This window comes from Haliaeetus albicilla, chromosome 15 (assembly GCF_947461875.1).
Source record: "Haliaeetus albicilla chromosome 15, bHalAlb1.1, whole genome shotgun sequence".
In the NCBI taxonomy this organism is placed as follows: Eukaryota; Metazoa; Chordata; class Aves; order Accipitriformes; family Accipitridae; genus Haliaeetus; species Haliaeetus albicilla.
The window spans coordinates 22519448-22547021 of record NC_091497.1 but is presented as its reverse complement, the minus strand read 5'-3'; positions in this window follow the sequence as shown (position 1 = coordinate 22547021).

Below are 27574 nucleotides of genomic sequence, written 5' to 3'. Positions count from 1 at the left end.
GAGGCAAAGGATTTGGGGTTATTGTTGATAAGAAACTCAACATGATCCAGTAATGTGCCCTTGCAGCCCAGAAAGCCAACCATATCCTGGGCTGCATCAAAAGAAGCATGACGAGCAGGTCGAGGGAGGTGATTCTACCTCTCTACTCTGGTCTGGTGAGACCCCACCTGGAGTACTGCTTTCAGCTCTGGGACCTCCAACATAAGAAGGACATGGACCTGTTAGAGCGAGTCCAGAGGAGGGCCACAAAGATGATCAGAGGGCTGGGGCACCTGTCCTATGAAGACAGGCTGAGAGAATTGGGGATTTCAGCCTGGAGAAAAGAAGGCTCCGGGAAGACCTTACAGCAACCTTTCAGTACCCAAAGCGGGCCTGTAAGAAAGCTGGAGAGGGACTTTTTACAAGGGCATGTAGTGATAGGACAAGGGGTAGTGGCTTTAAACTGAAAGAGGGTAGATTTATATTAGATGTAAGGAAGAAGTTCTTCACTGTGAGGGTGGTGAGGCACTGGAACAGGCTGCCCAGAGAGGTTGTGGCTGCCCCATCCCTGGCAGTGTTCAAGGCCATGTTGGCTGGGGCTTTGAGCAACCTGGTCTAGTGGAAGGTGTCCCTGCCGATGGCAGGGGGGGTTGGAACTAGGTGAGCTGTCAGGTCACTTCCAACCCAGACCATTCTGTGATTATGAAAAATGCATGCGACCATTTGGGATAAACTTTAGGCTTTATATGTAAATTATATAGTGAGAGATAGCTTTATATATATCTTATTTATACAGAAATTATATAAACTATATATAGCTTTATATATATATATACACCCTATATATTTTTTCTGCACAATCTTGTTTCACGCATAAATAATACATAATTTTTTCCTCTGTGCAAATTTGTTTTCCTCTCCTTTTTTTACTGGATGTGTAAAATAAAGAGTGAAGTCTTATGCTTCACTGTTTTAGAGAGAAAGCACTTTCCCTCTCTCCCTTCTAGTAACTAGTAATAATTTGTTTTGCAGTTCATTGTTGCCATGACATCATGTGACACAGTCTTCTACATTCATTCACTCTAACCATTCATGCCTGTAGATTAATCTCTATAAAGAATTGGGTTTTGTTTAATATATTTAATCTGCTGCAAAGTGCTCTGAAATCTTTCACTATTAATTAAAATATATGAACAGTAGTTGCTAAATAAATACTGTTAACTTTTAAATGTATGTCTTTTTTTTCATCATGTAATTTTTTAATGTATTTTCAATATTTGCTTCCTGTATTATAATAGGACATAGTGGTGATGTCCAGTACCTTAGTGACAGTTCTACCAAGAAAGTGTGGAAGGTTTGGGTTTTTTTTAAAAAGTGTGCTTAAGCCTGATTTGTTTATTTAAGGTCCTCCAACAGAGGTGGTCAAAGAATTTCTATAAAAATTATTTTCAATGGGATTTTCAAAGAAAAGCCAGTGTTGGGGGAAATCACACAGACCTTTGGAAAAAGAATAATAGCAAAAAGGTGAAAATAGAACCTGCCTGCTCAAGTTTAAACATCTACTTCAGGATAAAACTGATAAACTAACGGAGAAGTTTGGTTATAATGATGATGTCACCATCAAGTCAGTATGTGCCTCAATGCAGTTAGGCAAAAATATAATAGCTCCTGAAGTTTCTATAACCTGCTAGTTACTGTAACTATAAAGGACTTATTAGCACTAGTAAGCATTAATGATACAAATACAGCTATTTTATAAGGTCTTTTCCTACTAAATGTTAACCTAACACATTTTTTTTAAATTAAAAATTAATGACAAATCCATGCTGTTATTCAAACTTCTCATTAATAATCACCAGAAAACATAACATAGCATGAGGAGAAAGATACAGAAATTGAAGGTTTAATTTAAAAACTGAAATGGAAAAAAAAGCATCTAGTAAGAAAATATAGCAAGTCCTCTGGCAAACATGCAGTGTTTTGGAAGAGGCAGAAACAAACACAAGTTGTTCAAACAGGAATTTTATTCCCTCAAGAAAAAAGGAGAACTTCTAAAATGCAAAAATTGAAAGTAGTTATTCTTCTGAATACTGAAGTCAGAGATGAAGATTAATGTGCAATAGTTACATGAGGAAAATGAAATAAAACATCAGATTGCAGTCAGAAAAAAATAGAATACTACTAAACTCATTTCAACTACCTCAGTTTTAAATAGAGACCCTGTAATAGCAGAAACTTCAATAGAAGGTGAAATTGCGGGGTTGGGGAACTATTAATTCTTGCTGATCTGCACATACCCATCAAGCCCTGCCCATATAAAAAATATTTCTTATTGCATCTTAAAGCAGAAAGAAGCACTCCAGGCCTCCTTAATATGGGGTGAGGGGTTACAGGGGGCAAGGAGATGAGGAATGACAAAGAAAAAGGAAAAAGAATAGAGAAAAAAAGCATCTTCACCAAAAAAGCTCATTTACATAATCTGAGAAAAATTAGATTCATTTTTTGTTATTAATATAGATTTGTTTACCTCCCTGGAAAACTGCATGGATTATTTTTAGATTCTCACCTTTCAGAAATGGAATTATGAGAATTATTCAGAAAACTGTGAAGTATTACCCTCATGCATATATTCTGAAAACCAGTGGTAATGACACATAACGGTTACCGTAATGGTTACGTATTTCAATACTACAGACTTTTTTGAAATGGACCTGAAGTCTTGTAGAAAAATCGTATTAAACTGTTACAAAGATGCTTGAAAAAGCTACAAAGTCTAGTTTAAGTCCTCATAATTACAGGGCAACTGCTTTTTCTTTGGGAGTTTAACTTACTACAGTGTTATTCATCAAGAAGCTTAAAACTAAACTATTTATCCCTGGACTTTAAAAATAGGAGCATTTTAAATTCGTACAAACTGACAAAAATCAAGTGTATCATGATGAAGAGACAAAAATTATACTTGCTGTATACCTGATAATGAGTGTGTGTGTATGTATATGCTTGTGTGCTGTACATAGATGCTATGTATTTATGGCAAAACATGGATATAAGTGTAGAATTTGTTCCTCTTGGCTTCAGAGTGCTAAATTAGTCTCCAGAGTAGAACTACAGAAAAATAGGAGACATTTGACCTTTTTTATTTCTTTTTTGTGGAACAAGGTAAAGACCAAGATTCTTAATCTCTAAGATCCGGAAGAGGCTGAAGAAGACTTAATGGCTCAGACAACATCAGCTGACACAAAAGTTTCAATAACAATCTCTAGAGAAGGCATTGATGCACCCTCCAACAATATGAAACTCTTGCAGTACAGTGAAAGTTTGCTCATTGGCTCAGGTAGATAAATATACTACACATTTTTTTAATGAAGTATTTCTAAGAATCGGAAATGTTTGGTTGTTCCTCCCCATAGTGGTTGTTCAAACCCATCCCTACTAATATATGATGGTGAGATTGCTAGTAATTTGCAAGCACTTTTTAGAGCAGAAGTTCTATTCATCTTACTAAATATTTTGCACATTATAATAACACATAGAGTAGTACAGTTCTGTATTAGTCAAGGAAAAATTATGAGAAATATCCTGTGCAGTAAATTACAAGCAAGGACAAATTTAAAACAGTTGTCCTTGACTGCCTTATATCTACTGGGCAAAAATAAGCCTTAGTGATTTATGATAAGAGAAATAATGACTTTATTAAAGACTTGTTCAAGCTCATTTTTCAAAATGTATAGTACATGTAATCATTTATTACTGATTTTTTGTAATGCTTCAGTTGTACCATGCAACACACATCATTTGCTTATCTCATTAAAATTTTCTCTACAGAAAGAAAATATTAGGTCACCAACATAATATTGCAAACTCTTTAAACTAGATTAGGAGAGTGAGATTGAAAACACAGTGTCTTATTTGATGACAACTACTGCTAATCTATAAAATACTTTTCAGTGTTTAACTGTTTAAAAGCTTTTGTCAGCGCCACCTTATTTATCATAGTTCTAGAATTTGTGTAATGTTGCACACTGATAAATCAGGAGCTGTAGCTCACTGAAAAATAATTTAATTCTTTTTCCCCAAATTGTCCCACTAACATTTTATTTTCTGTTGTTGTAAGGACATGTTAATATTAGATAGACTTTCTGTGAAGTCCTGATTTTACAAATACTCTTTCATTGGCTTAATTTAATGTTGTGGTAAGTCTCCAACATTTCAAATAACTTGCCAATGTCATTTGTTATTTACCGTTAATATTCTGACATCTCCCTTTGAAAGTAATTTCTGTTCTCATGTGACTGCATTCTGCCACCCTTAGCACTTATTACTTTCTGATGCACCCTTAGCTTCATCTTCCCATCTATGTTTTGTCCAATTCTTTGCAGTGTTAAAGGCATTCATCTATATGGAGGTAGGAATGCCTCAGGACATATATTCAGGCCTTGGTTGTACCTGCAGAAATAAATACTCTATACTCCTATGCAGCGTCTCTGATGTTAGTGAAATTTATCAAGTCCAGCTGTCACTGCAAGGTATGGCTCAGACTCATTCAGTATGATTCTGAACATCTATTATGACACCTCATTTAAGAGACCAGGCATCCTAGGCTTCCTCAGGTGGCCACACGTCTTAGGTAATCTGCATCTACCTCGATTCATACTTGTTTTTACAAATAATACAATCAGTAAAGGGTGCTCTTAAATATGTGCTTAATGTTAGCAGGATGAATCCATGCATAAGTCTGTTTTGCAGCATGGAATCTCCAGATGAGTAAAATGAGTAAAAAAGGCAGGTGAAGTTCACCAGTAACTGGTTTTATAGAGTTCATACCAGTAATAAAAGCTAAAGCAAGCATCTTACTGTGAGCATTTTTCAGTGGTCCAAATCTAAACAATCTGGACACAGTGGAGAAATATATTTTTTGGGTTTTAGAGAAATTGTGTTTTCTGATTTGTATAAAGACTGTGTAAATGTATAGAAGTGTAGAAATAGTTTGACATTATCATGTATTTCAACAGTAACCCTGTTATTTCTGATGAACAAATATTTTGAATGCAGTTCAAAGTAAATCATGTTCCATTCCCCTTCCCTGTCAGAGTATCAATGATGGTGATGAATCTTGATTACAAACAAAATATGAAAGAAAGAAAATACCAAGAATAGTTTAGATTTCTTGCTTTGAAGATAAATTTATCACAGTAAATCTTGCTTGGGACACTGCTGTCTTTATATACAAAAATAAAAGTTGTTTCTATTCTAAATATCTGAACACACAGAGAAATGGGCTTTACTACTCCTGTCCAACTGAACAAAATAGTGCATGGAAACATTTTTTTTTTTCAGAGATCTCTTGCATGTATTTTCAGAATTTCCAGTCCCGTGAAGTTCAGCTTTCAGCCAATCTTCTCCTTAAGCCATGCATTACTCTTGATCTGTCAAACAGCCACTTGAAAAATCTCCAAAAGAAAAAAGGAAGGTGAAGTTTGCCAGACAGATAACTCTCTCTAGATGCTCAGATTTGACTGAATTGGAAGGAGTTAGAGCAGGAAAGTAGCTTTCCCTCAACATTAAAGCATTAACTATCTATACAGAAAATAATGCTGTGAAGCCTGAATTATGTGCTATGTTCCAAAGTAATGAAGCAGAAAGCCTTATGGAAATAATGTCTTCACAGTACTCGGCAAGCTCCTTGCCAAAGCTATTTCTATTTAATTTTCAAGCCTAGAAACTCAGATAGAATGCTCTTGCTATCACAGTAGTTGTGTAGCTACCAATGAAAAGGATAATGTACGTTAGTTGTTTCTATTTATCCTGACAAAATAGAATACTAGAGCTGCTGTAAATAGTACGTCATTAGTTTTGCATTAAAAAGAACATATTTTAGAGTGCTACATGAATAGGTTGGTCAGAAATCCTTTGAAAAAAGCCTGTTACACAAAACCATGATTAAATATTTTCCAATAAATTATATAGCTTGTAAATAAAAGCTCAAAATAGTTTTTTAAATGTGTGTTTAACTTAAGGAATGCAAAATGTATCGCAACATTGAAAAGATCTGTGTGCAATTTCTTTTTGTAGAAATGGAAGAACTGGAAAGGGAAGTTCTCAGGTATGATTAGCTTATTCAAGGAAATACAGATTTCTTTGTTACACTACTATTAAAAATAATAAATAAATACAAAGAGTTCTGGTATGTGAGACAATCCAGAAAGGGTAGGAAGCGGACCAACCAGTGCAGATATGCAGATATTCTATTCTGAGAGGTTGAAGATAGATGTTGTTATATTGTGACATATTCTAACGTTTCAACTTTTCTTCAGCCCTGGAAATGGTTTTGCCTTGTGTTAACAGAGGAAAGTGAAAAGGAAATGGAATAAAAGGTATTCGTGGTGTTGCCTCGTTGTCAAGTAGTATCTTACAGAATGTTAAATAACTCCTAACATGTATTTTTCTTGTATAGCACAAATACAAATATTTCACTGTTTTTCCTTCTCTTCAGGTCTTTGTAATCTGCTTACCATTCACTGTGATCATTGGTGCTTGTCTACAGATGTAGATGGCAAGGGTATATTAAGATTGTCATAATAACTGTCCAAGACATATGAAGTTTTAAATCAAATGGCTCTCTTTCTCTGTTTTGGTAAGAAAGCCCTCTCTTGACTTGGATATCTGGCACATGATGTGTGCCTAAAGAATAGAATTCTCCAATTATTGAATCTACAGTGTTAGATACGCTAGTGACAAGTTAGATATGTTATCATTAGAGATATGCTGTATATGTTATTGTCTCTCTACGGAGACGTTTGTGACCACAATGACTGTCACTTCATAGGGCAAACTTCATTTTGCCTGAATTCTGAAATAAAGGAAATGTTGCTGAACAGAATGTTTAAAGAGCAAATACATAATGGACAGGACAAGCTGAAGTTACAGTGTAAGCGTCTATTTCCCCATTCAAATGAAAAATGGATACATGAAGCCAGCATGTACATCACAGATCAGTAAATAAAATTTTTGAAACCAGTCTTCATAACCAATAGATTTCAAGTAATTATAAACACAATATAACCACTATAAACCATTATAAAAGCAATGGCATGTATGCTGTTTTGCTTGCCTACAACCTCCATGTGTTTTATTACTAACAAGGATGGATCCCCATCCACATCAGAACTGTATCTAGCTCTGTCCTAAACTGGAATTTGGTATTTTTCAATACTGGATTTTAACTCTCCATTCTAAGTATGTTCTTAATAACCTTAGATGTGCTTTTTTTATAGGTGTTATCCTTCATTGATTGAAACTGGTACATCTCTGGAAAGGCTGAGAAATACTGAATAAATCTAATACTTTGTTTTCAGTGGAGAGTCATATATACTGAGCCTTTCTGAGTATGTTCTTAATAACCCTAGAGGTGTGTTTTTATTGGTGTTATCCCTCATTGATTGAAACTGGTGCATCTCTGGAAAGGCTGGCAAATACTGAATAAAACTAATACTTTGTTTTCAGTGGAGGGTCATATATACTGAGCCTTTTTTCTCTTGATTGCTTTGAAAGTGGATTATTTTCATAGCTACATCTTGTGCTTATTTTTGTGTACATCACTTTCCACAGGAAGCACACTTTCAATCTTCAGACCCAGTGTTTATCCATTAACAGAGACATTTCAAATGCTTTCAGTCTTAGTGAATATTGTATGTCAAGAAAGACTTCACAGTGTCTGGACTTTCATAGTAGTGTTCTATAATTGCAAATATGCATTTGAAAAGAATCTGCAGTTCTCCACTTGGATCAGAATGCAGATGTGAACCTTGGAAGCACATAAAAGTGTATCAGATTTTGACGACGTTCCAAGATTCACAACTATTCATTTAACGCTGTGAAAACCACCATTTTTGATAGAACAAATACAAAGATAACACCATGACAACCTGCTTTTGATTTCTATTGATGGAATATGTTGTTTTTACATTAGAATTGGGATTCAAAATAATGTAATTCTATTCTTTTAAATACTAGATAAAAGACCTTTAGTCAGGCACTAGAAATATAGAAATGAGTTAACATCCTGCTTATTAAAAGCCAGTGGTTTGAAGTGAAGTAATAAATTCAGCTGATAGAGAAGATATACGATTTTATTTTACATTATTTTTCCAAGATGCTTCATTTTTTTTCTTCTGAAAGCCTTGCTTCAAATAACTGGAATCCTACATTCTTTCACTTGTTAGCTTTTCTGCTCGAACTGCCAATAACTGACAATTAAAGCTGGTGGTGATGGTGGTTTTATAGTAAAAAACATCTGTCTTCCAGCAACTGATTCAAGATAAAAACTTCATTATACATTCTCTTTTTTCAAACATAATGCAATTCCACAAAAATCTGTGATACTAAATGTTGGTGTGTCATAGCAATGCCAATATTTTTCTGCTAATGGGCAGACTACTGGTAGATTTGGTTGAATAGGGGATAGAAAAAAATGAAAAGCAAGCTTTAACTGCAGTGTCATGATTTAGACATCACTTGTTTGAGATCATATGAGATCACGGCCAGATGGCTGCAGGGATCACCTCCGTTCAGATCAGGATGAGTATCTCTGATTTGGTGAAGTTCTGTTTAGGCTACTGTTATTAATATAACTATAAAGAATAGAGCAATGCCTAGAGCAAGAAGAAAGTGGAACAGAGCTAACCACAGTAAAGAATCAAAAAAATCAAATCATGTAAAGGAACAATTTAGAAAATTGTTAATTAACATCCATAACTATCTTCTGTCTGTTAACACATAAGTAACCAAAATGATCACTATCAAGTGTTGATCAACAGCATGGTATAAATGACAAATCAAGTTTTATTCCTGCTGCTCAGATAACAATTAAAAAGAACTAAAGAATGAGTTGTCAGGAAAGACTGGGCTAAGGCTTTCAAAAGTTTAGGTTTTCACCAGGGAGGAGGTTTGGGGGGTATGTTTTCTTTTTTAATGGAAGTACAATGTGGCTTAGAGTTTTACATACACTTGTGGAAAGACTATCTCATGAAGTCAGATTTGAGGATTCTTTGGAGTGCATGATTTTAAGTTCTGTCATTGTTAAATACCTTCAGTAAATTAATTCAATTAAGCTTTGTCTTATTTGATATAATCAGTGTTTGTGTCAGCTCCATAAAAATTATCTTCAAAGTTTTCATTTTTGCTCTGAGATCTTTCCTAAGGGGGTAAATAAATGCAAAAGTTAGAATGTCTTAACTATTATGTCACACTGATTTACAATAGAAGATTTACCTGGTAAATGCTCACATACTAATAGTAGTTGTTTGCAAATAATTCCTCTTAATCTCATAATTAGGTTAAGTCATTGTAATGCAAGTCACTATCAGATACATCATTAAAACCCAGCACTTTATGTCAAATCTTTAGACCTTTACAAAAAGTAGTGTTATAATCTGAATAAAGAAAAAGAAGTCTAACCCATACTAATAACATTGCTGTAATTAGATATTAACAAGTTGCTGAGAAATTATTGTTTGTGGGCTCACTTTATCTCTCTGCTTTAAAATACTTTTGTTTTGTATACCAAACTACCAATGACGTTAGAATAAGAACGTATAAGTGAACAGGCACAAGACTGTAGCTTGTGTCCCCAGGAATGCAAGATAGTAGGAGCCTTGAAAGTACAGGAACAAGGTAATACCAGAGAACACAGAGCTAGATTGATCAACAATATTTGGTGTTATAAATGTGTAAAAAGCCTAATGAAGTTAACTTAACTGATAGAGTAGTGGAGCTGTCTTTAAAGTGTGTATAACACTACACAAAAATATTATCTTATTATCATTAAAGGGAATTGTTTCTTTGCATTTGATCTAATGTTTCATTGGTTGTGTTTCATTAGTCTGGTTATCTGCCATTGAGAAGTGGCTGTTAATTCTGAATGCAGCTGTGACGGCACCACTATACTTTCCACCACTAAAATGTCCCCTTACTCCATTTAGTGTGAGATGGATATTCTGAGCTCTCTGGAGGAGAAGAGATGTGATAGCCCCAAACATGTCAATTATTACAGTCTGTCTTCAGATGGATCAACTCAGTCTCAGGAGAACTGCGACTCAAGGCCCTGTGCTTTGAACAGCTTATGTATTTCCTTAGGTTCTAATGGGTTCTTGAAATCTTTGAAACACCTGGAAATAACAAACTTAGGAATGAGACTTAAATTTTCAGGCAGCCAAAGCTATGGCCTTTTTCTATGGGAGAACAAACCTAGCTCAGAAACTCCTCAGCTGCTCTCTTTGTAAGCCTTTTCTGCTGCTTACTGGAAGAGATCATGTATCAGTGGAATATCACTCATTGATACCAGACAACCCCCAGTATCAATACAGGCTGGGGGATGAAGGGATTGAGAGCAGCCCTGCAGAGAAGGACTTGGGCGTACTGGTGGCGGAAAAGTCGGACGTGAGCCAGCAATGTGTGCTTGCAGCCCAGAAGGCCAACCGTATCCTGAGCTGCATCAAAAGAAGCATAACCAGCAGGTCAAGGGAGGTGATTCTACCCCTCTACTCTGCTCTGGTGAGACCCCACCTGCAGTACTGCATCCAGCTCTGGGGTCCTGTCCTGGTTTCAGCTGCGATAGAGTTAATTTTCTTCCTAGTAGCTGGTACGGCGCTGTGTTTTTTAGTTAGGTACGAGAAGAATGTTGATAACACTGATGTTTTCAGTTGTTGCTAAGTAGTGTTTAGTCTAAAGTCAAGGATTTTTCAGCTTCTCATGCCCAGCCGGCGAGAAAGCTGGAGGGGCACAAGAAGTTGGCACAGGACACAGCCAGGACAGCTGACCCAAACTGGCCAATGGGGTATTCCATACTGTGTGACAACACATCTAGTATAGGAACTGGGGGGAGTGGGGGTGGGGGATTGCCGCTCAGGGACTAACTGGGTGTCGATTGGCGGGTGGTGAGCAATTGCACTGTACATCATTTTTACATTCCAATCCTTTTATTATTACTGTTGTCACTTTATTAGTGTTATCATTATCATTATTAGTTTCTTCTTTTCTGGTCTATTAAACCATTCTTATCTCAACTCATGAGTTTTACTTCTTTTCCCGATTTTCTCCCCCATCCCACTGGGGGAGGGGAGGAAGCGAGTGAGCAGCTGTGTGGTGCTTAGTTGCTGGCTGGGGTTAAACCACGACAGGTCCTCAGTACAGGAGAGACATGGACCTGTTGGAGCGAGTCCAGATGAGGGCCACAAAAATGATCAGAGGGATGGAACATCTCTCCTATGAAAAAAGGCTGAGACAGTTGGGGTTGTTCAGCCTGGAGAAGAGAAGGCTCCAGGGACATGTTATTGTGACCTTTCAGTATTTAGAAGGGGGCTTATAAGAAAGATGGGGACAAACATTTTAATAGGGCCTGTTGCAGTAGGACAGGAGGTAATGGTTTTAAACTAAAAGAAGGTAGATTCAGACTAGATGTAAGGAAGAAATTTTTCATGATGAGGGTGGTGAAACACTGGGACAGGTTGCCCCGAGAGGTGGTAGATGCCCCATCCCTGGAAACATTCAAGGTCATTTTGGACAAGGCTCTGAGCAACCTGATCTAGTTGAAGATGTCCCTGATCATGGCAGAGAGGTTGGGCTAGAGGACCCTTAAAAGTCCCTTCCAACCCAAACTATTCTATGATTCTATGAAGAAAGGATTGTAAATCCCTATTGTGTCTGCTCCACATAGGAGGTTTTTGTAATAGAAAAATAGACACAGAAATTGGGATCAAAATATTATCAGATACTGTATTTCCAAATCAGTGCTCTGCATTTAGATTATGTCAGTTTGTACCAGCTAAAAAGATGAATCTGAGGGTTTGCCTCTTAATGTTGTTTTCATGCAATTATTTCCTGGAGGACAAAACAGAAGGAGCTTTTGAAGTCTCTTAGCATGCATCAGGAACATGCTAATGTAAAAAGATTAAGAAACAGAAATTCTTGCTTGAGCAGGAAGCATCTATATAGGACAGGTATGTTTTACAAAGGTAGTAAGGTTTGAGTTTGCAGTTTTTGTATAACTGCAGTCATATAAATAATTCCAGTGGCAGCTAATGCTGTAATTCTGGAACAGAGGATGTCGTGGGTTGACCTTGGCTGGATGCCAGGTGCTCACCAAGCTGCTCTATCACTCCCCCTCTTCAACTGGACAGGGGAGAGAAAATATAATGAAAGGCTTGTGGGTCAAGATAAGGACAGGAGAGATCACTCACCAATTACAAGCAAGACAGACATGACTTCGGAAAATTTATTTAATTTATTAGCAATCAGATCAGAGTAGGCTAATAAGAAATAGAACCAAATCTTAAAACACCTTCCCCCCACCCCTGCTTTCTCCCTGACTTTAACTTCACTCCCTAATTCTCTACCTCTGCCCTGCCCCAAGTGGCACAGAGAGATGGGGAATGGGGCTTGGTGTCAGTTCATCACACGTTGTCTCTGCTGCTCTTTCTTCCTCAGGAGGAGGACTCATCACACTTCCCCTGCTCCAGTGTGGGGTCCTTCCCACGGGAGACAGTCCTCCATGAACTTCTCCAATGTGGGTCCTTCCCACGGGCTGCAGTTCTTCACAAATGGCTCCCGTGTGGGTCCCTTCCATGGGCTGCAGTCCTTCAGGCACAGACTGCTCCAGTGTGGGTCCCTCACGGGGTCACAAGTCCTGCCAGGAGCCTGCTGCAGCACAGGCTTCCCGTGGGGTCACAGCCTCCTTCGGGCATCCCCCTGCTCCAGTGTGGGGTCCTCCCCGGTTTGCAGGTGCAGATCTGCTCCCCCGTGGACCTCCCTGGGCTGCAGGGACACAGCCTACCTCACCATGGTCTTCCCCACGGGCTGCAGAGGAATCTCTGCTCTGGTGCCTGGAGCACCTCCTGCCCTCCTTCTGCACTGACCTGGGGGTCTGCAGGGTTGTTTCTCTCACATGTTCTCACTCTTCTCTCCGGCTGCAGTTTCTCTGTCCCAGCAACTTTTTTTTCCCTTCTTAACTCTGTTCTCCCAGAGGCGCTACCACTGTTGCTGATGGGCTCAGCCTTGGCCAGTGGCGGGTCTGTCTTGGAGCCGGCTGTATTGGTTCTGTCGGACATAGGGGAAGCTTCTAGCAGCTTCTCACAGAAGCCACTCCTGTAGCCCCCCTGCTACCAAAACTTTGCCACGAAACCCAATACAGAGGGAAAATAGGAAGGAAAAGGAACTGAATTTTTATGTTGGATATTAGTTTCTTTAAGCTTTCTGACATTTCTAGAAAGATGTTACTTGAAATAAAAAATATACTTGACCTGTAACCTGGTTAGTAAAATGAAAAAAAGAAAATAAAAAACATAGCCAACAATGTATTTTCTTAGTACAAAGTGTTTCTCCTCTTTTTTTACCCCACTGAGATGCAAAATCAGACACCAAGGGAAAAATTGAAGAAATACTGTAGATGTTTCACAGTACACTTCAATGTTATATGAGGTTTTCTGCCAGGTGTAAATGATTAAAAGATATTAGTCTTGTGCCTAGCATATTTTTACTTTGGCGAATTTCACTAAACAGAGAAATAATAGAACTTTAACGTTTGCTTTAGAAAAAATGACATTCAAAGTTTTAGCTTGATGACTATGTAATCATGTACCTGAACCAGATTAGTAATGATTGTAATGGCTCAGAAGAGAAATGGAAATCAAAAGTATAAACTAAGAAGAAGTTTTTTGCTTGATAAGTTAAAAATTCACCACCATGAAATACTTAAATAGGAATTTACTCAATGAACTGTTATGACTCCTGAAGACTTGCTATAGTCTAATGGTTAAGTAATATGCATTTTCAAAAACTAGAGATCTTTTCTCCCTTCAGATCAGAAAAGATTTATGTGCATAACTACTATTAGTAGTAATGGGAATTATACAAGTCATTGCTGGCAGAATTATATGCTTTAATAGACATCATATTAGCATCTTTTTTAAATCATAAAGAAATAATAAACTTTTAAAAATAATTTTTTTCTAAAAACTTGATACCCATTCAATCAAAAATGAATTTCCCTAAGCGCTGTGTTTTCTTTTTTTTTGTCTGACAGTTTTTGGCACTTTCCTTATTTTTGTTTATACATTTGGAAGAGAAACATGTTGAAAGCACATTTTTGAACTTGTACTTTACTTTCATCACTGCTTTTCACTGTCATAAATTAAAAAGAGGAATGTTAGATATATATTTCTGTTATTTTAAAACTCAGATTGTATCACAATTTTATATTTTTAAATAAATAATTTATTTCACTCTAGCTCAGAAACTATTGTCCTAAGACTTATGCTTATACTACAGATAATAGAGACAGAAATATATAGAGTTTATAAACTTTAACACATTGTGGGCTTATTTATGTGCTGCCTGGAAGAAATCTGGATGTCATTCATACCTTGCCAAATGGGAGGAAAAAAGATAAAATAAATTAATAGAAAACAATATGGATAGAAGTAAAAAAGTAATGAGTACAGGAAAGATTTTTGCTATCTTAGACAAGATCTGTCAGGGACTATTGTTCAACTGTAAGCTTTATTCTGACATAGATTTAAGTTTGTCATCAGTTCAAAAAGCCTGATCATGACACTTCAGAAACAGGAGATCTCTTTTTTACTATTTGCAGTCACCAGTTCTATCACTTAAAGTGTCAATTGACCCAGAGCTCATGCCTGTTCAGTTATAATTCAACTAAATCTTATTATAATGATTTTTGTTTAATTCTAATTTTCCACAACTTTCTGTAATTCCCTTATATTCTTTCTTTACATTTTCTTTTTCCCTTTATTGATACAACAATCTACAAAACAGCAATTAAGTCAGTGGGGACAGATTCCTGTTAGCAAACGATCAATACAGATATGACTTTATATGAAAAGAGATCATCCTGTCAGTCCTGATTACTTTCTATTACGTTTTCCTATTGTATCTTGAGATGTCATGGGAGGATAAGCATGGAAACAAATTTATATTTTTGAGTATGGCAATAAAAGAATGAGGAAGACACAGATGCTGTTTGAAGAGGAAGAATTTTTAATCATTTTTTCCAGACGGCAGGAAGAGGGTGGGGTGTGTCTGATGGATATGTCTTTTGGTCCTCTACTAAGCTGATCTATAGGGTTCTATTTTCTAGGGAAAAAAATAATAATAAAGAAACAAAACCTACCATCAAAGTTAAAAGTAAGTCTTCACTCAAAAAAGATTGTGTTGGAGAGTATGAAATGTGAAATTAATCTGAAAAGTGTTTTCAGTATTTACACAAACCAAAGGTGCTGATATGCTGGCTGCCCTTCAGTCTTTATTAGACCATCTAATATATTGAGAATTTCAGCACTTTTAACTCAAGATGGTGCTTTATTTCCCTTGACCTCACTGCATATGTAGGAATACGTGGAATGTAAAGAATATGTGGATATCTGGAATGCAAATCATACCTGGTTTGGGAGGAAAACTAATTAAAGGTTGTTAAACATAACAACTAATTACAAGGTAGTAAAAGTGATAAATTAAACACCTTACTACACAAAGTGAAAAGAACAGGAGGCGATAGAGACAATAACAAGGACCACAAGTCTCAGGCCACTGACTGATGAGCCACTGAAGGAACTCCTTTGTAACTAGTAAGAAGAAGGCAGACCAGATTATCATGGATCTCAAGAGAGGGAGCAGACTTATGAGATATTTGAGAGAACTTTTGGGATCATGTAAAATGTATAATGGGATGTTTTAAGGGGAGATTGGCATGTGAAAAACCTACTATGGAATGTTTAGGGGAAGAACAAAAGGTGGGAAAATGAGGGATCAAAGTGGATTGGGGAATAACAAGTCAGAAAGTGAAGAAGAAAGGAGATAAGAGGTTGGTCATGTACAAACAAGCTGATGGTCAGGACACTAATCTGGCTATCCCCATGACTGATTACCACAGCATGTTGTATCTTACTAAATTCTGTTCTGTGTGACCTTACTTTCTGTTATGGAGGTGGAGGGCAGGCAGAGGGAGGAACCTGATTCATTAGCAAACGCAAGATGGATTAGCCAGTAGGAGGAGACCAGAATCTGGAAAGATCCAAGGCTGAAGCTGAAGACTAAATAACGGAGCCCAGGATCTGGTGGTGCGCTGGACAAGTTTGGTCTGGGACTCATGGATGCGCATGAATTTGTGGATCACAAGCATGAGGATAAGTGCATGTGCACTAGTGAATTCCAGTAAGGTCAGCTGGAGAGGAGGAACATGATTGGTCCTGTTTGTATTTCTGTCTTCAGAACAACAATAATCCTAAGCCTTGCTCCTATCTGGACCTATCAATAAGAAGAGCTCCACCAGATTTGGCTTGCCTTTACTTTCTAACATGGGATGGAACAATCTGACCTACATAATGGAAGACAATGCACCCTTAGCAAGTTTGTAGATGATGAAAGATAGGGAGAAACTGATAATAAACCAGATTGTGGTGTTACCTTGACAGGCTGGAGACATGGCCTGACAGGAATATCAGCAAGTTCAACAAAGGGAAATGTGAAGTCCTGCTCCTGGGGAGGAATAACCCAGCCACCAGTATAGCCTGCAAGCCAACAGGCTGGAAAGTAGTTTGCAGAAACAGCTGAACCACTTTAAGACAGCAATGTGCCCTGCAGCAACTGGTGAGGCCACATTTGGAGTGCTGGGTCCAGTTCCGGGCTCCCTCATACAAGAGAGATATGGACACACTGAGGAAGGGTCATGATTAAGGGACTGGAGCATCTCACATATGAGTGAGCTGGGACTATTCAGGCTGAGGAAGAGAGGGCTCAGATGTACAGTTATACCTGATCTTATCAGGTCTTATCAGGGTCTTATCAGTGGCACTCAGTGAGAGAGTAAAAGGCAATGAGCACAAACTGAAAACCAAGAAAATTCATTTAAACGGATGTGGTGGTTTGACCTTGGCCAACTAACCAGGAGCCCAACCAACCACTCAGTCATTCCTCATCCTCAGAAGGACAGGAGAAGTAAATAAGATGAAAAAAACCTTGTGGGTGGTGATGGAGACAGGAAGATCACTTATCAAGTACCATCACAGGTAAAACAGACTTGCCTTGGGGAAAATTAATTTCTTTTTTTGACAGTTAAAATAGATTCAGATAGTAAGAAACAAAGACAAAATTAAAATAACACCTTCCCACCACTTTTCTCCCAGGTTCAACTTTAATCCTTCATTTCCAACTCCTCTACCCAGTGTGGAGAACCTGCTCCAGCGTGAACTCTCCATGGGCTGCAATACCTAGTGGAAATATCCACTATGCTGTGGGGTCCTCCACAGGCTGAACTGTGGATATCTGCTTCAGTGTGGTCCTCTCTATGGGTTGCAGGGGAATCTCTACTCCGGCGCCTGGAGCACCTCCTCCTCCTCCTTCTGCACTGACCTGGGGGTCTGCAGGGCTGTTTCTCTCACATTTTCCCCTCACTCTCCATTGCCTGTGCAGCATTTTGCCCTTTTTTAAACCTGTTTTCCCCGAGGCAACCCAGCCTTGTCTGTGGGGCTGAGCGGTGCCCTGGGGTGGGCGGGTTGGAGCCGGCTGGAACCGGCTGTGTCTGGCACGGGGCAGCCCCGGCCGCTCCTCACAGGGGCCACCCTGCGGCCTCCATAAGGACCAAAACCTTGCCACCTACACCTAACACAGCACAAAAAAATGTGGTTGGTTTTGGGTTTGGTTTCAGTTTGGGTTTTATGATGTGGGTGGTCAAACGCTGGAGCAGGTTTCCCAGAGAAGTTGTGGAGTCTTCATCCTTGTAGATATTTAAAATCTGACTGCACATGGTCATGGGCAACCTACCCTGATTCCACTCTGAGCAGTGGATTGGACTAGATTTCCAGAGGTCCCTTCCAACCTTAGCCAGTCTGCAATTATATGATTCTGTGGTGTGGACCACAGAAAACATATTCATGGTTTTCAGGATTGCTAGCCATCCACACTTCTAAATAATATTAAAATAGTTCAAGTTTAGTCAGTGACCAAAGCATAATACTACCAAAAAAAAAAAAAAAAACCAAAAAATAACACAAGGGAAAGGAGGAAGTTAGGAAACTACAGAATAAGGGTTTCCAATGACAGTTTTAGCATTTTTGGTTAAAACATGAACAACTGCTGAACTACAAAAAGGGTCTTTTTAAACCTTCTGAATTCCTGAATTTTGTCTCTAGTTTTGCCATAGTGAGAGTTCTGAGAGATTTAGCTCATGAGAAACCTAGTTCAAAGTTTTGAAGATTTCTGATACACTTGTAATTCTGGGAATCTTGACAGTGGTTGTTTCAGGGCTTTTAAGTTTCCTGCTTCCTGGTGCAGGGCCCTTGGAACATTTCTCTGCATTGAATTAAACTCGCCTAGTATTAGCTGTCTTGGATGTTCTGGTTTTGGCTGGGATAGAGTGAATTTTCTTCATAGTACCTTATATGGGGCTATGTTTTGGATTTTTGCTGAAAACAGTGTTGATAACACAGGGATGTTTTCGTTACTGCTGAGCAGTGCTTACCCAGAGCCAAGACCTTCTCTGCTTCTCCCCCCACTCCACCAGCGAGCAGGATGGGGGGGCACAAGTAGTTGGGAGGGGACACAGCTGGGACAGCTGACCCCAACTGACCCAAGGGATATCCCAGACCATATGACATCATGCTCAGTATATAAAACTGGGGGAAGAAGGAGGAAGGGGGGGACACATTTGGAGTGATGGCATTTGTCTTCCCAAGTAACTGTTAGGCGGGCTGGAGCCCTGCTTTCCTGGAGATGGCTGAACACCTGCCTGCCCATGGGACGTGGTGAATGAATTCCCTGTTTTGCTTTGTTTGTGTGCATGGCTTTTGCTTTACCTATTAAACTGTCTTTATCTCAGCCCATGAGTTTTTTCACTTTTACCCTCTCCCCCATCCCACCTGGAGGGGGAGTGAGCGAGTGGCTCTGTGGGGCTTAGTTGCTGGCTTGGTTTAAACCATGACACCATTCATTTTTGAAAGGGGGCTTTTAAGAAAGATGGAAAAAGACTTTTTAACAAGGGCTGTAGTCACAGGGATAACGGGTTTAACCTGAAAAAGAGTAGATTTAGATTGGACATAAGAAGAAATTTTTTTACAATGATGGTGGTGAGACACTGGACCAAGTTTCCCAGAGAAGTTGTGAATGCCCCATCTCTGGAAGTGTTCAAGGTCAGGCTGGACGGGGTTTTGAGCAACCTGATGTATTGCAATCTTTCCCTGTCTAAGGCGGGGGAGCGGGTAGACTAGGTGATCTTCAAAATTTCCTTCCAACACAAACTGTTCCATGATTCTATGAAGCTATCACTCTATGATTCTACAGTTCTATGGTTCTATGATTCTATAATTATGATCCCTGTTAAATACAACTCCTTAAGTAATATGTAAGAATATTTCTTGTTCACTTCAGTCAAATTTCCTTGGCCAGATTTTTCAGTTAATACCAAGTTTGGATTCAGTTCAGGGTTGGGAGTCCGATCAAAGAATGTTCAGACATTTTTATTCTGGTTGACTTTGAATCACTGAATTCTTTATCCAGATATGGATTATCTGCTCCTTTTTAAGACATCTTTTTGAATGTTCACAAAGCCTCTCATAAATCACTGGGTTTTGGCTGAGCAAGGAACATAGAAACTTTTTTTTTTCACAGTACATGAAACACAAGTAGTATCACTTATTTTATTTCAATATATTGAATACAATCAGAAAGTGTTCAGTTTGCAGTCCTTTGTTTCTAAACAAGAAAGAAAAGAAAATTGAATTCTGCACAGATTGAAACACGTTGATTATATAAAGTGGAAAGGGTAAGAAGAACATTAAGTTGTTCAAAGTACCTCATAACACTACAATATTTTTAGTCCTCTTTTTTGATTGCAGCACAATAACTATCCAATTTAAGTAAAAGAAGTCAACAATGACTATTGCTCATTTGGTTTCTATTTAATACCTGATCTGCTTCTGCATATGTGTAAAAGGAGAAGCAGTTTGGCCTTGCAAAGAAAATAAATATCTAAGTGCTCTGAGCCAAAGATAAACACCAAAATGATAACTCTCCACTATCGCTCAATGTCATTCATGCCTTAGCAAGAGCATCACATCAAAAGTCAAAGAAATTACTGGCCAGTTTTAGTTCAGTATTTGGAAATAAATTACTCGTACATCTCTTGTGAATTAAGTTATCCCTATGCATGTGTATAAATCAAACAGAAAGGAAGGAATTCATGCCTGTATTCTTAATCCATAATAACAAATTCATCAATGGAAATTTAAGTGTAGTACAATTAATGTTTCAGAAATGACCTTACAGCACTCAGGTTTACTAACTACACGAAATCAGAGCTGCAATTCAAAACTTTTTTTCTGAAATATTCTCACAAATCAAGACAGATCCATTTAATAAAGAGAAATATTTTATGTATCTGATAATATCTGGAAACTGCCTCTATTTTTTTTTGGAGCTATTCTTCCTTTTTTTTTTTCTTGGTGAAAAACTCATAAACAAGACACAGTCAAGTTATTTCCTGTCATCTACAGTATTTCCAGAAGGATTCAGTTCAGTACATGTACAATTTAAATTTACAATTTGCTTTAAATGGTAAGGCTTGCAAGTGCTAATTATCACTTAGAGAGAGAAAAAGTCTATGAGCTTTCATTTTCACTTTGGAACAGAGATTTATATGTTTTAAATCAAGCTGTCTTCTAAATTGTCTGTGCTCTTCAGGAGTTTAGTGTTTTGACTTCCCCTTGCCCCCAGTTAATATAAAACATACATTTATAATAACACTTCTAAAAGCATAAGGCAGAGGTAGATGTGCCTAGAAAAATTTTTCAGCTTTAGATTTTTCAGGGTAAAATATTATTCAGAACACATCTATGCAACTACTTTTGTGATTTTTTATTTTAATTAAGTTTATTAATTCACCAGTGAGAATAATATACAGAACACAGTAGTGACCCGATCCAGAAGGAAAGTTGTTCTTTATTCGCAAGACTCCATTGACTTGGTTTGGTCTTTTTCTCGATTATTGTAAGAACCCAGAAGGTAAAACATACAAGGTGGGGACTTTATTATCCATGGGAAAAACAGTTATTTTTAAGAAAGTATAATTCATTTTCATAATGTAAGTTGTTATAAACTTAAGTTATATAAATAACACTTGTTTATATTTCCTCCTGGAAATGATTAAGTCTGATAAATTAATGTTCGGGTGATTGTTCCAGCAGTTGCTGATTTCTATCACATTAAGGCAAGTTTAGACTTTGACATGTCTGCATGCACTTTTACAGGTTTAGCTGTAATCACTCCCTATCCAGCTTTATCTTCTGGTATTTTTTTCCTGCTAAGATAAAGTTCAGAGAATGCATATGAGATTTTCTGTTTACTTTGTAGAAAACATCTAACAGAAGTCTTTAGCTGCAAGTTGTAAATCTACTGCGAATGACAGTTTGCAAAGATAGGACAATTTGATCAGGAGTTAGACAATGAACAGACATGTCTCCCCAAAGAACAAGACAGTGTGCCTGACACTGATTTATTTCAAGGATACAAACTTTCAAGATACTTATCTTACATGAACACGTCTGTAATAGATAAAGATGTTCTGATTATGAAAGAGAAATACTGAAATACATTATTGATGGTAATATGAGGCAGGAATCACAACTCATAAGAATAGTAAGACACTTTGTACTTTTCAAAATTAAATCCAATGTCATAATTACAATCTTTCAAGAGCTGTCCACAGGAAAGTATTCAAAGAGATTGAAACTTAATTCTTTGTTAATATGTATAGCTTCCCTTTTTGAACATCTCCCTCCCCCTACTTATTTAGCTGCAAAATAGTCCTGGTTAATAATAGTAATTGGGTTTTTTTGTTTCCACATCCCCAGAGATACCTCTTTTGAAAAATGATTTCAAAAGAGAAGTCACTTCTCTGGATTAGCACTAAAAGATTTACCTATAGAATTTCTTATTCCTCTAGACTACAGTATGCAAAACTTTTAAATTTGAGGTTGCTTGGAATATGATGACTTGAACTCTTTTCCTCTCATACCTCAAAACTGATAACCAATAAGGCCAAAATATTAATGGAAAATAAACACTCAAGAAGATTTTATTGGCAGAGAAACACTCATTAGCTAATTCACAGACAGAATTTACAAATTCTATATTTTGAGGCACACTTTCAAATAATATACAAAAGATATAACACTGTAAAAATCCACCCATGACAATGAAAGCAATCAACCAGTGGAACCTGCCACCAAGAGATATACTGGATTCTGTGCTAAATCTTTTAAGACTAGGAACTGTCCCTGTACTGAAACAGCTCAGAAATTTCCTACACAATCTTGCAACCATTTGTTGAAACTATAATTTTTTTTTCCCTAAAAAATTTTCACCAATTCCTGTGAAGATTCTCCATGAAGCCTTCCTTGAACTAATGCTGACCTGGCTCAGACTTTAGGAATAACATATTTCTCACCTGAATCTGAAAGTTCATACTTGTACTGTCCAGACTTTCCAGATGTATCTCAGCAGATTACCTCAGACTCTATTACCACTAAAGAGATGATTTCAGAGCCAACAACCCTGGGATGTCTATAGAGCTAAATATTTGAAAGCTCTGAATCTAACAAGGCTTGGAGTCGTGTGACCAAGGGTCTAATGAGAAGCAGCAGATATGGATGCAAGAAGCTGTTGAAAAAAATTGGTATACTTTTTGGTTTCACTGATGCTATAGATTATTTGCTGAATGAAATTGTTAATGGCATCAATATCATGAAGTGGCTGAAAGTCCTTAGGACTGCTTTCATATTGGAGAAACCACTGCAGGCTTGTTTTTCTAAAATAAAATGTACTCTTTTTTTTTTTTTTTTAAAGTTTGGTTTTATCTGACCCAGAATTAAAACCAAAGTTAAAAGAAATTAATTTAAAATTGAGCTTTTAAACAGCTTGACTTCTTATCCTGCTTCAATAACTTCATCTTGGAGAAGAAATGGTTGGAGTTATATAATCATCCTGTACCCTGCTGTACAAAAATCCATTCTGCCTATGAGATACATTCTCAGACTTTCCATACGATATATGCTTAGTATGGAACAACATGTGAGGAGCAAATATGTAGCACACAGATGGCACAATTTAAAGCAGAGTGAAAGATACTATTCCTTAAAGTACCCAGAAGCAGCTGTTATGGCCAAATTAAGGAATGTGCTTTTATATTATCAGGAATCCTTCTAGCCTGCTGAAAGTACCAAACTATCTGTACTGGGTCTGGCTGTGATGGAGTTAACTTTCCCCATAGCAGCCCTTGCAGCGCTGTGTTTCGTACTCGTAGCTAGAACAATGTTGATAACACACCAATGTTGTGGCTATTGCTGAGCAGTGCCTGCACAGCATCAAGGCTGTCTCTCCAACCCACCTCCTCCCCACCCACCCCCAAAGCAAGTAGGCTGGGAGTGGGCAAAAGGTTAGGACAGGACGTAGCTGGGACAGCTGACCCAAACTGACCAAAGGGATATTCCATATCATAGAATCATTTAGGTTGGAAAAGACCCTTAAGAACATTGAGTCTAACCATAAACCTGACACTACCAAGTCCACCACTATCTTATGACATTGTGCTCAGAAATAAAAGATAAGAGAAAGGAGAAGGAGGGGTGACATTCATTATTAAGGCGTTTGACTTCCGAAGCAAAAGCTACATGTATTGAGGCTCTACTTCCTAGGAAGTGTCTGGACATCGCCTGCTGATGGGATGTAGAGAATAAATCTTTTTGCTTTGCTTTACTTCCACAAGGTCTTTTCTTTTGTTCATTAAACTGTCTTTACCCTAACCCACAAGTTTTTAACCTGTTCTCCCCCATCACGGTGAGGAGGGGGAGTGATAGACCTGCTTGGTGGGCACCTGGCAGCCAGCCAAGGTCAACCCCACACACTATCTTTCTTCATTCCTCTGTGTTGTTTGTTTCTCAAGGAATGGTCTCACACCACAGAATTTGTGGGCTTGCTATGTGATATACTAGGTGAATTCCTTCTGACTTTAACATTTATGGCTCTACTCCTTCACAATTAAGTCAATTAAATTTTTTATCCCCAATTATCAGGCACAGGATCTGACCTAGCTGACATGATTAAAGTTAAATGATTGCACCTTTAGTAAACTTTTCCTTTCCTCTTTTCTCCTTACATCCTTTGTGTTGTGTTTCTTTCCATTCTTTGTTCTCTCTCTTACTTCAACCCCTTCCATCTAAGACATCGAGCAAAGTTACTCTTATCAGAATTACTCCATGTATCCTTTCTCGTTAGAAGTGGTAGCAAGTAAGGAAAATATTCATGTCTGGTCTAACAGAGGTAACAGATTTGGATGAAGAAAAGGAATGAGGAGAAAGGGTTTTCCATGGTTTTTATATTGTTTTTTCCACAATTTCACAATTTTATTTCCCCTGTGCCATGTTTTTCTAATTCTCTTTAGGGCTTCACAATTTTTTATTTTGAGCTTAAGAGACTGAAAAACAAAGCTGGTATCTTTTTTTATTAACAAACAGCTTGGAAAATTTCAGTAGAAGAACTTGTAAGAGAAGGTGTTACAGATAATCAGAATAAGGAGTTTTGCATATTTACAGTATAAATATTTTTAAAATATCCAGCCAGTGATTATTTTCATAGATATAATACACCTTCTTATTGTTCCTAATTGTTATGTAAACCTGTGAATAGTTAGCAAAGACTGCAAAGTTAATCAGCTGCACTGGTATACTAAATGGTTACAAATAAATAACTACTTTCTGATTGTGCTGATCAGGCTCCATAATAAAACTGAAGAAAAGAGGACAGAATAACCATTTGTTCTTGATTCTTGTTTAATCCTTGTTATATGTTTTTGGCTAGACAGCATCTTCACATTTTGATTGCTTAAAAAAAATATAATGTCAGTATGAAGTATAATAATTTGATGAAAACTAGAGGAAAAACTAAATGGTTATTTGTCTGGATAGCTAATGAAAATGTATTTATCATTTCACTGTATGTGTGTGTGGACATTTATATATATATCTACATATAGGTATACACATAAAAATTAGGGAAAGTCCTGGTACAATGGAAACTGTCCTTGCAGAAGTGATTTTATTAGAATCTCACCACAGTTACAATATTAATTTCAGTCCTTCAGTATTGGAAGGATTGGTTTCTGTAGTGCACTATAATTTATAAATCAGATATATGTTCTCTCCATGACCCCATGCAAATAAGCAAACTGCTAACAATTAAAATATTAATTAAAATATTTAAATTAGACTGATGAAAATAAAGCCTTAGGCTAAAGCTCGGGAACAAATTTGGCCTTTGGCTGTGTTAGAACAATTGCAATTTTATGTATGTCCCAATTATCAGGCATTTAAAAAGTAACTAATTTTTTTTTGGGGGGGGGGGGGGTTGCCTGTCACCCCAAGAGGAATTTGGAAAGCACTTTTAGTTCCTAGGCTTCCAACACATTCAAAGTTAGGAAATCAGATCTATCCTTCTCAACATTAAAAGCAAATGACCTCAAATTGTAAGTTAGAATTAATCTGACCCTTGGCTTAACTTAATATAGTCAAATCAGGCTGATCGTGAAAATAAATCAGGCAGTTAAATCTGTTCCTCCTTTTGCCATTACATCTAGGTAGTCAGTATTCATTTCTGTTTAGCATAAATTAACTGTATGCCATTTTGAGAATTTTGTAAATCTACCTTCAGTATTGCTGATTGACATTATTTCTTTGTGGCAAGTTTTAATGGGAATCCAGTGGAAACCAGAATAAGTAAGTAGGAATTGAAATTCAAATCAGGTCTACTTTTCAAGAAAGGTGGTAAATATCACCAGTGTAAAAAAAAAAAGGTAAAATAAAATAAATAAAAATAAAATAAATAAAGCAAAAGGTTGTCACATGTTTAGATACATTATTTTATTGTTAATTATTGAGAAAAATGAAGGTGGAGAAGACTGGAGATATTTAAAATCTTTACAAGCAGAGAAAACACACGGTGTTCATGAGTAGAACATGCATTAGCCCGTGGCCAATGTTGAAATATCTATGAGAATATTTTGACTGAAGCCTTTATAAAAGTTTGATAAATTTGTGCATTGCAAATATGCAAACAAAATTTTAAAAAAATGAAGTTTGAAAAAAAAAGAATAGATAGAAGGAAAGAACAAAGGTGAGAAAGTGGGAGAATAATCTATCTGCAGTGGTAGCTGAGATGCTTTTCTCTCATTGAACTGAAAGTATATAAGATATCCGAATTGCTGCATGTATTCCCTCATATCCAGCAAATGATTTCTCCCATACCTAATCAGTAATTTTTCAGTTATAAGATGGTTGTGGACTATGCTGAGAATGAACTGAATGATGAAATGACACTAATGCCATGATTAAGGGTCACATATTGACTTCTGAGTCACACTTAATTGGAGGAGAAGAGGGAAATAAAAAAGGCATTTGTCTTTTAGTACAAGCTGATGATCATCCTATTTTTCCAGTTTTTCCCCTCATTTTGCCAGTGTCCTTCCTTAAAACTATCTAGCCTATTCCTTCACTTTTCTGCAAACAAGTATACTCCATTATAATTATTTCCAAATGAGTTTTTTTTTTCTTTCTGCTAAGGACGTAGAGCCTGTAGGTTTACAACTGAGAGGCACACAGTGCACATAAGGGAGAAGCATGTCTAGTACAGTGGGATTTTTTTGTGTGTATTACATGGATCTTTCACAAAGGTAAGGGTTTTCTCAGAGCTACAGAGACTTTTCTTTTTAAATAAAGATCTGTTGGGGAATGCTGGCAGCTTTACATGCTTCAGTGATCAATTCTCAGTTAGTTTTTCAAACGCATTACAAAATCCTTTTTTTTATTTAGAAAAAATTCTCTGCTTCTCAAAATTGTAAAAAGCTTTTGAAGTGTTGTTCATGATTCCAGCACAGGCTATTCAAAGTATATGTAAGTGTATAAAAGTATAGTTTCTGTTTTGATTTTTGCATAGTTTTAATTCACAGTTGTTGCAGACAGTAGAGTAATAGAAATTTGATTATATGAAAGAGAAATAAAATACCATATATACAATTAAAATACCTTTTTTTCTTGTTATTTAAAGAACCAAAGTAAAATAAGCTCATTTCACTTTTAATTTTAACATGCAGGATACTAAGAGAGATTTTACATTGGCTGGTATGAGTTTGCAAGAGAATTTAATATAATTTTAATATCATTTTCAAGGTATTGTCAGGTCAAACCAGAGTTTTTTGGTTTTCTTGGCTCAGTGCATATCACTTCAATACATGAGAAAAAGTGTAGAAAAAAAGGAGGACAAAGTCCTCCTCCTGAGTCTGAGTGTCTTTGACCATGTCTTCAGATACAGAGTGTGCCTGGTGTTTCTCCCTGGGGTGGGGCAAGGAACAGCACAGGGGGTCTCCCATCTAGAATGTGTGCTCTGATACAGATGACGCAGTGCCAGATGGAAGAGGCACAAGAAGAGGTGAGCAAGCTTTGTTGAGCCCAGGATGTGAACAGAAGATAAACAGCATCCCCCA